This window comes from Triticum urartu, chromosome 6A (assembly GCF_056163025.1).
Source record: "Triticum urartu cultivar PI428250 chromosome 6A, HENAU_Tu73, whole genome shotgun sequence".
NCBI classification, from domain to species: Eukaryota; Viridiplantae; Streptophyta; class Magnoliopsida; order Poales; family Poaceae; genus Triticum; species Triticum urartu.
Window position 1 is genome coordinate 34,820,264 of NC_141878.1, and position 13,347 is coordinate 34,833,610.

Genomic DNA, 13,347 nt, shown 5'->3' on the forward strand with positions numbered 1-13,347 from the left:
GGCCAACACCGATAATATTTCGGTAAGGCAGATGTCTGTTGCCATCCAAAGCACCTAAGAACCCGACAAACGGGACAACAACAACTTATAACCAAAACCAGGAAATAATCATTTGGTGGGCTGCGGCCCATGAACATGTGCTTGTGAAGTGAGCGTTAATCGAACTCCCAACAGGCCCAGGGCAAATCCTATTGGCTGCGTAGATTGATGGATTGACGTACCCCTGCCACTCAAAAAAAATAGCAAGACTCCTTCGTTCCAGTTTTGGGAAAGTGAGTTCTTTTTCTTGTGTTTTCTTTATACTTTTTCTTTCTTTTTTAATTTCAAATTTCCTTGTTTTCCATTTTCTAATTAGGGAATATTACTTTAATTTCACAAACATATTAGAATTTGAGAATATTCTTGGAATTTGTGAACATTTTTCTGATTTTATGAACATTTTTTTTTCAAATTTGTTATTATTTTCTCAAATTCACGAACATCTTTTGAATTCGTGAATAGTTTTTCAACTCAGTAAACATATTTAAATATACAGATATTTTTTGAATTTCATGAACATTTTTTTTGGATTCACAGACAATGTTTTTAAAAGTAGCGAACATTTTTGTAATACGCAATTTTTTTCCAATATTTTTCAAATATGTGAATTTTTTTTGTATTCACAATCATTTATTGAAATCACAAGAATTTTTCAGTTCATGAACATTTTTTTCAATTTCACAAACAATTTCTGAATCCAAGGTTTTTTTAAAATCCACAACTTTTTTTGAAACCCATGAATCTTTCTCAATTATTGAACATCTTTTAAGTTTTGTTAAAAAGGAAAAATGGAACGGTATAAAAAGGAACAAAACAGGCAATGCTAGCTCCTACACTGTGTTGGCCTAGGTATAAAAAAATGTTGAAACTTCCAAAATTGTTTACCATTTCTAAGAAATGTTTGATATTCATTGTTTTTTATTTTCTAGATTTTTTAAAATTTTCAAAAATTATTCTGATTTTTCAAAAATGATCACAAACTTAAATATTTTGGTGTTTTCCAAAAAGAAGTTTAGAAAACAATTGCAATTTTTAAACGACAGCTTGTTCGTTGCTTCTTCGGTGTCTGTCAATGGGTTGGCCCAGTATAGTTGCCCTTTTGCCTCATACTCCTATTGGATGCGCATTACAACCCTTGTCGAAAGTGCATATCTGAGCTCGAGCTCATATGTGCTCTTTTTCTTAGATTCGCACCACCCATTGTATATGACGCTGTATAGGGCTCCGTATTCCCCATATTCGCTGCACACAGGCCCACCATTGTCGGCTCATAAATGTGACAGGCCCCCGTTAAAGGTCCGCCCGCACTGACGGGCACTTACGATCTGGGCCACGGCTCCGCTTCATCTAGCACCAACGGACGCCGCCGCCCACATCTGTTCCCCTTTCACGATCAATTCCCAGTGCCACCAGTTAGATTCACCTCATGACTGACTCCTCATCGTCCTCTGCCGCCGGCGACGTACTGCCTCTGATGCCTTGTCCCGATTGGGGCGGCAAGGTTATAAGCTGGATTTCCAGCGGCGGAGCTATCCTGGGCTCCCTGTTCTACAGGTGCGTCAGGAAAGATGTAAGATCCCACTCACCCAGAATTTTTTTAGTTCAATCTCGGTTCCCAGTCTCACCTCGCCCACCGGTCTTGCACCCCAGGCTGGCCTGTGTGGATTCAGATCCACCGAGGTGTACACCGCCGTGTTCATGAATCTTCTAGCTGGCGGCCGATGTCCCGTGTCCTGTGTATTCATGTTGACCCCACAGATGGATATCTATTAGTATGTGTACTCATTAGTGTCCTGGTTAGTTATCCATCATGTAGTAGTATTAAAAAAGCAAGTAATGGATGGTCTGTATTTTGGTATTTCCCCACTGTCCCTTTTGTGGCAACCATGGTTATGTGTCATGTGGTCGTTGTAATCATCTCGTTTTAATTGTTATGTAATTTTTAAAATTTTGATTGCTGCTACTTGGGACTCTCAGGTCAACCAATCTGATGCATAAGCGGTGGTTGCTGCCAAATTAAAAAAAAATGAGAAGTATTTTATCCAAGTGGAAAAGAGCTTGAAACCTGACAAAGCCTACCTTGAATGCTGCAAATTTAGGCTGAACCTTCTGGACTAGATTGAGGAGGATCGACAGTTAGCCATGCTTGAATCCTTTTTCAGGAACATGGTTAAACCGAAAACGTAGGACAATATCCATTCAAATAATTGGTGGGAGATGAAGATGCAAGATTATAACATTCTAGAGCTTCAACCCATCTGAGAAAAAACAATATAAAATCTGTTGAGGTGGATGGTGTGCTGAATTACTCTCCTGTTGCGAAACAAAATATTTTGACTGCTTTTTACAGAGATCTTATGGGAAGTCAGGCGACCTCATCATCGGACATTGACTGGAGAAGCTGTACACCCTTCGGTTTCATCTGTCCAGTTTTACGGTACCTTTCACGCCACAAGAAATCTTGGCAGCGATCAAGGGAATTCCAAGTGATTAGAGCCCGGACCGAATGTTTTTTCTTCTGCTTTCTATCAAGACTTTTGGCAGGTTATATGAGAAACGACATTATGGCTTTCTTTGAGCAATTCCATGAGGGGACACTGCAATTGGACAGAATAAATGTGTCAAGATGGGTTATGGCTGCTTATTTCAGTGGGAAGGATGTGGGCGGACAAAATTATGTGTGCAACTAAAACTTGGTCTCATATCAGTGGTCTCATACAAGGGTACAGGGAGGTCACCTGTGTACAGGTTGGTAATGGCGAATCCACTTCCTTCTGGAAAAGTATATGGACGATCAATTGCCCTCTTTGTTTCCAATTTCCAACCCTGTTATCCCATGCCTTGAGACCAAATATTTCAACGCTCGTTGTAGAAGAGGAGGTGTATGGTTGTTAATCAAGAATCGGGCTAAGGTCAGATCCGTGTCAAACATTCTAAATATTCTTGGCATCCAGACTGCTGAAGCTGAAGATCTGGGTGACTATTCTCCAACATTCAGAGGCAGTTTTGAGAAAGGAGGCAGAGATAGTGTGAAATGGTGGCTGTTGCTATCCTTTGGATGATTTGGCTCGCCAAAAATCACAAAGTTTTTAACAGCATCTCAATCCCCCCTTTGACTGTGGCAAGACAATGTTCTGAGATTGTGAGGCTCTCGTCTCACAGGGCCAAATGCTCGGCTGAACATGTTTCTTCTCTGTCTCCATTCGATTTCCCTCTCTGTTTGTTCTCTTGTTCTTCCCTCTTCCCGCATGTGTAAGAATGTTCTGTATGCCTAATCTCAAACAGCTGAGTCATTTGTATTTCTCCAGCAGCAGACATCACCCTTCCTCGAATTCATCTGCGCATGTGGTTCACAGCTTTTGTGCAACTTCTTCTGAATTCACTCGTGTGTACAATGCCCCTAGTGTCTCCTTCGCTTTCTTCGGCATATGCCACTTAAACCGGCGATATGTTGTGTTTAGCATGATACTCTTAATGGCCAGCTCCATCGCCCGATTCTGATCTGCAAGCGCAGAGCAAGGCATGGTTGATTATTCATATTCCCAAATGTCTAATTTATGAAAGGCAAGAATACGGGATGCACCTCTCAGGATTGTCCTCGGAGCCACACCTCCCATTATTCACAAAAATTCAAAGGAAACCCACTCAAATTTTCTACAATCTCAATCTCACACCAACACACCAGCTAGGATCATGCTCTAAAAATGGTTGTTAACCCCTAAAAAGCCCAAATGGCGTGTCATACAGATTTGTATGACAGGTTTTGCCGAATGTTGCTAGATCCTTGGAAAAAATTATACTGTAGTATGCTGCTTCCGTTCACCCACATTAAGTTTTAATTCTGCCGTCTGTATCTGCTTGGACTTGGTACCTTATCCATTGATCCAAAAAAGCTCCCTATAATGATGTACACGTTTGCAAGGTTCACATTGTTCTGCCTTGGCTGCTTCAATATAATTGTGCGATGCCCAGTGTATTGTCTCACCAAAATTGGGGGACAACAAGTGGTTGTGAGGCTCTCTATGTTCGGTGATGTACCAACCAAGCAGTCTTAAAAGCGCAGGACACTTGCACCGACAAGACCTCGTGTTCTATACCCCAGCTTCACCCTGCACCGGTGCTGCAAAACATCAGATTTTTCTACAACTACTCAAATAAATAAACCCAAGCACGACTGTATTGGAACTACTCCTTAACTTACAGAACAGCCACAAACAATTTCTTGCATACATTTCGTTCTTTGAACATTCAGCCTGGTCTTCCTATATCTTATTCCAAATCCTTTCCTCCCGAGAATACATGTTGTAGAATTCGTAGGCCTCTCCCAGTGAGTCGAAACTTGTACCCAGTGATGAAACAATGACATTATCTATGGGGTTCGCAGCAATACCCCTCAAAAGCAGTAACACATGACGAGCAAGGGGTCCTGCTCGGTGCCACCGCTCCTATCCTATCCTGAAATACTTGCTCTTTGCATGTACATTCTAAATTCCTTTATTTAAAATCTAAACTCTGTATTGTACTGCACTTTTTGTAACATTAGTATTTTAATCTAGTAGGCATTTTTACAGTTATACTGATCTGTTTTCTGAAATTCATATACTCGGCTGTGCAACATCAATTTACTGCCATCTGTGCAAACAGTCATCAGAATTTTATTTGATTGCCTACATAATCAGCAAAGGCTTTGTTGTTGTTGTTGCCTACATAATCAGTACATCATATTTATATCAGAATTCACAACGTCACCAGCATCATGTGTCTGTACTAGTCAGCAAATGGCTTAACTGACGAAATTTGTGACAAGAGGCCACATGGCATGTTAGCCCGCTATTCGTTTTACCAACTACTCACAGAGTACTAGATATCTCATATGTGAAACGAAAGAAAACAACCTCACAGGGTACCATGCGCATGCGGATGTACTCATCCTAAATGGCTGCACTGTCCAATTAATCAGACAAGCATACCACAATTTCATATAATGTCTCACAAAACAAAACAAAATCTGCAAACGAGGAACGAACCTTTTAGTCCACCCAGATGGTTGAAGGTTCATCTTTCCGGTCAGCTCTCCACTAGTAGAAAACGGGCCTTTTGTCCCGGTTCGTAAGGGCCTTTTGTCCCGGTTCCAGAACCGAGACTAAAGGGTCGTTACTAATGCCCTGACCCTTTAGTCCCGGTTCTAACCAGAACCAGGACAGATGGGCCTCCACGTGGCCTGCGCGCTGAGCCCAGGCAGGAGGGCCTTTGGTCCCGGTTGGTGGCACCAACCGGGACCAATAGGCCTCCACGCGTCAGCATTTCTGTGGCTGGAGTTTTTGTTTTTTTTTTGAAAGGAGTTTTGGGGGGTTAATTTAGGTATTTCATATATTGTGTTAGATAGCTAATTAATAGAGAGAAGTGTCCTCTCTTATGTCCGTGCTTGGTCGACGCTACGTACTATACATACGTATAGAGAGGACTAGACATGCTAGCTAGCTAGTAAGCAAACGAAGGAAACAGAAGATCGTCATGAACATATATGCATACAGAGAGAAGTGATATCAACCACCTCTCCTTCTCCGAGAGATTGGTCGAACAACAAGTTCTCGTATATCTATCGTCTGACACTACCGGCTACATATATACAATAATTATCTCTTACAAATATAATCTCCTAAATTATGGCGCATGGTCCACATAGTATTCTCCGTCTTCAGCGATCACGTGGTCAAGAAAGAATGCCGTCAATTCCTCTTGAATTGCTCACATGCGATCTGGTGCTAGGAGTTCATTCCGCATCCGAAACATCTAATTTGAAGAAGGGGGTCAATACATATATATATGAATGAATGAAACTCAACACAAATGATGGTAATAAAATAAAATTGTGAATATTGTTATTTACGCACTTCATATTGTTCGTCAGAGTACCCGCCCCGCTCACAGGTCGTGTGACGGATGGACTCGCAGACGTAGTATCCACAGAAATCATTCCCTTGTTCCTGCCACAACCACTTTACAAGAAATAGAGGTCAATCAAACTGATAAGCAAGAATGCCAAATGGTATTGATGAAACTAGCGCTTGAATCACTAGGAGATGCGCGGAACATGCTACTATAGTACTTACTTTCGGGTGTCTAAATTTCAGCTCCTTCGGCAGTCCCGGAGCTTTTCTGGTGAATTTTCTCCAAACCCTGCCGGACAAAGAAAACAATTACTTGATATCAGGAAATGAACAAAGTAGCTGATATGGTGGATAATGATCGATTTAACTTACTTCTGGAGGATTTCAGTCATGTCCGCATACTCCTGGGGATCTTTTCGTCTAGAGTCCAAGACAATTATACTCCCTGCTCAAGAATAATCTCTAGGAGAATATAGTGGTAACTGCGCACGCATGCATAACTCATCAATTACATTACTATAACCTGGACTAATTTATAAGGGAAACTGAATATGCACAAGACAGTAACACTCACTTCAAGTTGTAAGGAAAGAGTATTATATCTTTGTGTTCATTTCTTTTGAATGATCGTAGCAAGTTGGCCTCCGTATCTTCGGGCCTTTTTTCAACCTCAGTTGCATCTATGAGATATGTGTTAACGAACCCAATATCACCGATTTGTCTTTTCTTCAATTCGGCGATCTTCAATCTGCATAATATAGTGAGGATAATTATAAGTACATGCAATGAAAGAGCTGAGCTATATAGAGAGACTTAATGACAGAAGTAGTAGTACTTACAGACAGTAGCAGGTGACCGTTGTTTTATCGAGGGCCAATTGATTGAAAAACTGATAGAACTCCTCAAATGGAATAGGCAACAGTTCAATTCCAACGAGGTCATGCTCCGGTTTAACACTTGCATACAAAGTACTCCTCCCCCAGACTCTCTGCAGATTTTCAAGTACCAATCATGCAATTTTCGCATCATCATTGATAGAGATTTTTCATCTTTAACGAGAGGCTTCCCGTACTCGTATCTGTGGATCTACACGTCCATGGGATCATAATGTACATCGTCGGGCAGGTAATCGTCAAGATTGCTATAACCGGGCACCATCCTCGGATCGACGATGTCGCTAGGCACCTTGAGCGGAGGGCACGATTGCTTCGCTTGTCCGCCGAGCTGGGCAATTTGTTTCCCAGCTGCTCGTCGTTCTTTCAGCCTTTGATCACTGACTGTACTTCCCGGCCGCTCCGCTTCGGCCCATGTCTTTGCAATAATGCGCTCATAGTTGCCTTTCGGCGGAGACTTGGGTGGTTTTGCCAGGGCAGCCAGAGTGCGCTTCACTTTCACCGGATCTACCTTCTCCTCCGGAGGTGGATGTCTCTTTGCTTTCAACCCTTGAAACCAGTCATCCACTTCGATTCGCGCGATCTTCGCGTTCTCCTCCGGGGTCCTCTCGTATGGTAACTTCTCTGGAGTCTTCAGAGAAGGACCGAATCTGTATGTCCTCCCGGCTCTGGCTGTACTGCTAGACGCCGGACGAATAGACGGAGCGGCTGTCTCCTTTACTTGCTTACGAGGCAGAGGAGAAGGACTACGACGCGCCGGAGCAGCTGCCGGAGCGGCGGCGGGTCTCTTCCGCCCTTGCTGACGAGGCGGAGAAGGAGGAGGCTGGCTGCTCGGGCGCGTCGGCGCAGGCGGAGAAGGAGGCGGAGTGCCGCCACACGCCGGAGAAGGAGCCGGCCGAGAGCCCTGATCGTCACTCGCCGGAGGAGGAGGCGGTGGAGGAGGCGGAGTGCCCTGACTCGCCGGAGGAGGAGGAGGAGGCGGAGGCGTCCAGTTCCGAAGGTTGATGAGCTCCTTCCGCCATAGGCATGGAGTCTTCAGAGAAGAACCCAGCCGAGTCTCCCCTTCTCCGGTAGGGTGGTCAAGCGGGAGGTCCTCAAATCCCTCCGTTATTTCATCCACCATCACCTTAGCATATCCTTCTGGAATCGGCCGGCAGTGAAAAGTTGCGCCGGGTTCATTAGGAAAAATAGAGCCAACAGCCGCCTGTTGGGTAACGTAGCAGAAATTCAAAATTTTCCTACGTGTCACCAAGATCTATCTATGGAGAAACCAGCAACGAGGGGAAGGAGAGTGCATCTACATACCCTTGTAGATCGCTTAGCAGAAGCGTTCAAGTGAACAGGGTTGATGGAGTCGTACTCGTCGTGATCCAAATCACCGAAGATCCTAGTGCCGAACGGACGGCACCTCTGTGTTCAACACACGTACAGCCCGGTGACGTCTCCCATGCCTTGATCCAGCAAGGAGAGAGGGAGAGGTTGAGGAAGACTCCGTCCAGCAGCAGCACGACGGCGTGGTGGTGGTGGAGGAGCGTGGCAATCCTGCAGGGCTTCTCCAAGCACCACGGGAGAGGAGAAGGACTTGGGAGAGGGGGAGGGCTGCGCCAGAACATTGGTTCGGCAGCCCTCCCTTCCCCCACTATATATAGGGCCAAGGGAGAGGGGGGCGCAGCCTTGGCCCTTCCTCCAAGGAAGGGTGCGGCCAGGGAGGAGTCCATCCTCCCCAAGGCACCTAGGAGGTGCCTTCCCCTTTTAGGACTCTTCCTTTCCCTTATCTCTTGGCGCATGGGCCTCTTGGGGCTGGTGCCCTTGGCCCATATAGGCCAAGGCGCACACCCCTACAGCCCATGTGCCCCCCCGGGGCAGGTGGACCCCCTTGGTGGACCCCCCGGACCCCTTTCGGCACTCCCGGTACAATACCGATAATGCGCGAAACTTTTCCGGCGACCAAAACAAGACTTCCCATATATAAATCTTTACCTCCGGACCATTCCGGAACTCCTCGTGACGTCCGGGATCTCATCCGAGACTCCGAACAACATTCGGGTTACTGCATATACATATCCCTACAACCCTAGCGTCACCGAACCTTAAGTGTGTAGACCCTACGGGTTCGGGAACCATGCAGACATGACCGAGATAACTCTCCCGTCAATAACCAACAGCAGGATCTGGATACCCATGTTGGCTCCCACATGTTCCACGATGATCTCATTGGATGAACCATGATGTCAGGGACTTAATCAATCCCGTATGCAATTCCCTTTGTCCATCGGTACGATACTTGCCCGAGATTCGATCGTCGGTATCCCGATACCTTGTTCAATCTCGTTACCGGCAAGTCTCTTTACTCGTTCCGTAACACATCATCCCGTGATCAACTCCTTGGTCACATTGTGCACATTATGATGATGTCCTACCGAGTGGCCCAGAGATACCTCTCCGTCACACGGAGTGACAAATCCCAGTCTCGATTCGCGCCAACCCAACAGACACTTTCGGAGATACCCGTAGTGCACGTTTATAGTCACCCAGTTACGTTGTGACGTTTGGCACACCCAAAGCACTCCTACGGTATCCGGGAGTTGCACAATCTCATGGTCTAAGGAAATGATACTTGACATTAGAAAAGCTTTAGCATACGAACTACATGATCTTGTGCTAGGCTTAGGATTGGGTCTTGTCCATCACATCATTCTCCTAATGATGTGATCCCGTTATCAACGACATCCAATGTCCATGGTCAGGAAACCGTAACCATCTATTGATCAACGAGCTAGTCAACTAGAGGCTTACTAGGGACATGGTGTTGTCTATGTATCCACACATGTATCTGAGTTTCCTATCAATACAATTGTAGCATGGATAATAAACGATTATCATGAACAAGGAAATATAATAATAATCAATTTATTATTGCCTCTAGGGCATATTTCCAACAGTCTCCCACTTGCACTAGAGTCAATAATCCAGTTCACATCGATATGTGATTAACACTCAAGGTCACATCCCCATGTGACTAACACCCAAAGAGTTCTGGGTTTGATCATGTTATGCTTGTGAGAGAGGTTTCATTCGACGGGTCTGCAACATTCAGATCCGTATGTACTTCGCAAATTTCTATGTCATCTTGTAGATGCAACTACTACGCTATATTTGGAGCCATTTCAAATAACTGTTCTACTTGGAGCTTTCTAAATTGTTGCTCCATTATACGTATCCGGTATCTCTACTCAGAGCTATCCGGATAGGTGTTAAGCTTGCATCGGCGTAACCCTTTACGAGGAACTCTTTTACCACCTCCATAATCGAGAAAATTCCTTAGTCCACTAGTTACTAAGGATAATTTTGACTATTGTCCTGTGATCCATTCTTGGATCACTCTTGTACCCCTTGACTGACTCATGGCAAGGCACACTTCAGGTGCGGCACACAGCATAGCATACTGTAGAGAGCCTATGACAAAAGCATAGGGGACGACATTCGTCCTTCCTCTTTATTCTGCCATGGTCGAGCTTTAAGTCTTAACTTCATACCTTACAACTCAGGCAAGAACTCCTACTTTGACTGATCCATCTTGAACACCTTCAAGATCATGTCAAGGTATGTGCTCATTTGAAAGTACCATTAAGCGTTTTGATCTATCCTTATAGATCTTGATGCTCAATGTTCAAGTAGCTTAATCCAGGCTTTCCATTGAAAAACACTTTTCAAATAACTCTGCATGCTTTCCAGAAATTCTACATCATTTCTGATCAACAACATATATTCATCAGAAATTCTATAGTGCTCCCACTCACTTCTTTGGAAATACAAGTTTCTCATAAACTTTGTATACACCCAAAAACTTTGATCATCTCATCAAAGCATATATTCCAACTCCGAGATGCTTACTCCAGTCCTTAGAAGGATTGCTGGTGCTTTGTATACTTATTAGCATTTTAAGGATTGACAAAACCTTCCGGTTGTATCACATACAACCTTTCCTCAAGAAAATCGTCAAGGAAACAATGTTTTGACATCCTATCTGCAAGATTTCATAAATAATGCAGTAATCGCTAATATAATTCCAACAGACTCTTAGCATCGCTACGAGTGAGAAAGTCTCATCGTAGTCAACTTCTTGAACTTGTCGGAAAACATCTTAACGACAAGTCGAGCTTTCTTAATGGTGATACTTACCATCATTGTCTGTCTTCCTTTTAAAATCCATATGTACCTAACAGCCTTACGACCATCAAGTAGTTCTTCCAAAGTCTACACTTTGTTTTCATATAGGGATCCTCTCTCGGATTATATGGCCTCGAGCCATTTTGGAATCCAGGCCCACCATCGCTTCTCCATAGCTCGTAGGTTCATTGTTGTCTAGCAACATGACTTCCAAGACAGGATTACGTACCACTCTGAAGTAGTGCGCATCCTTGTCATCCCACGAGGTTTGGTAGTGACTTGATCTGAAGTTTCATGATCACTATCATAAGCTTCCACTTCAATTGGTGTAGGTGCCACAGGAACAACTCCCTGTGCCCTGCCACACACTAGTTGAAGAGACAGTTCAATAACCTCATCAAGTCTCCACCATCCTCCCACTCAATTCTTTCGAGAGAAACTTTTCCTCGAGAAAGGACCCGATTCTAGAAACAATCCCTTATTGCTTTCGGATCTGAGACAGGAGGTATACCCAACTGTTTTGGGTGTCCTATGAAGATGCATTTATCCGCTTTGGGTTCGAGCTTATTAGCCTGAAACTTTTTCACATAGGCGTCGCAGCCCCAAACTTTTAAGGAATGACAGCTTAGGTTTCTCTAAACCATAGTTCATACGGTGTCATCTCATCGGAATTACGTGGTGCCCTATTTAAAGTGAATGTGGTTGTCTCTAATGCCTAACCCATAAACTATCATGGTAATTTGATAAGAGACATCATGGTATGCATCATATCCAATAGGGTGCAGTTATGATGTTCGGACACACCATCACACTATGGTGTTCTAGGTTGTATTAGTTGTGAAACAATTTCCACAATGTCTTAATTCTGTGCCAAACTCGTAATTAAGATATTCATCTCTATGATCATATCATAGATACTTTATCCTCTTGTCACGACGATCTTTTAACTTCACCCTGAAATTACTTGAACCTTTCAATAATTCAGACTCGTGATTCATCAAGTAAATATACTCAACATCTACTCAAATCATCTGTGAAGTAAGAACATAGCGATATCCACTACACGCCTCAGCACTCATTGGACTGCATACATCAAAATGTATTACTTCCAACAAGTTGCTTTCTAGTTCCATTTTACTGAAAACGAGGCTTTCAGTCATCTTGCCCATGTGGTATGATTCGCATGTCTCAAGTGATTCAAAATCAAGTGAGTCCAAACGGTCCATTTGCATGGAGTTTCTTCATGCATATACACCCATGGACATGGTTCGCATGTCTCAAACTTTTCAAAACGAGTGAGCCCAAAGATCCATCAACATGGAGCTTCTTCATGCGTTTTATACTGATATGACTTACGTGGCAGTGCCACAAGTAGGTGGTACTATCATTACTATCTTATATCTTTTGGCATGAACATGTGTATCACTACGATCGAGATTTAATAAACCATTCATTTTAGGTGCAAGACTATTGAAGGTATTATTCAAATAAACAGAGTAACCATTATTCTCCTTAAATGAATAACCGTATTGCGATAGACATAATCCAATCATGTCTATGCTCAATGCAAACACCAATCTCGATGGTAGAGGGAGCGTGCGATGCTTGATCACATCAAGCTTGGAAAAACTTCCAACACATGTTGCCAGCTCACCTTTAGCTAGTCTCCGTTTACTCCGCAGCCTTTTATTTCGAGTTTACTAACACTTAGCAACCGAACCGGTATCTAATACCATGGTGCTACTGGGAGTATTAGTAAAGTACACATTAACACAATGTATATCCAATATACTTCTATCGACTTTGCCAGCCTTCTCATCTACCAAGTATCTAGGGTAATTCTGCTCCAGTGGTTGTTCCTTTTATTACAGAAGCACTTAGTCTCGGGCTTGGGTTCAACCTTGGGTTTCTTCACTAGAGCAGCAGCTGAATTGCCGTTTCACGAAGTATCCCTTTTTGCCCTTGTCCTTCTTGAAACTAGTGGTTTCACCAACTAGCAAGAACGTTTCTTACCTACGCAAAAACCACAACATGATATGCCAATTGCTATTTACCCTTCATAAGGTCCCTTTTCATCGAATCCGATCCGACTAAAGTGGGAGAGACAGACACCCGCTAGCCACCTTATGCAACTAGTGCATGTCAGTCGGTGGAACCAGCCTCACGTAAGAGTACGTGTAAGGTCGGTCCGGGCCGCTTCATCCCACGATGCCGTCGAATCAAGATAAGACTAGTAACGGCAAGTAAATTGACAAAATCAACGCCCACAACTGCTTTGTGTTCTACTCGTGCATACAATCTACGCAATGACCTAGCTCATGATGCCACTGTTGGGTAACGTAGCAGAAATTTAA

The 13,347-nt window shown here is 43.7% G+C and overlaps 1 long non-coding RNA gene across 1 annotated transcript; it reads left to right on the top strand.

The window, feature by feature from the left end:
* Positions 1-1,303: 1,303 nt before the first annotated feature.
* Positions 1,304-2,002, top strand: LOC125514096 (uncharacterized). The gene is made up of 2 exons (XR_007286259.2): positions 1,304-1,609; positions 1,690-2,002. It is a non-coding gene; the product is annotated as an uncharacterized LOC125514096 (long non-coding RNA).
* Positions 2,003-13,347: the final 11,345 nt, after the last annotated feature.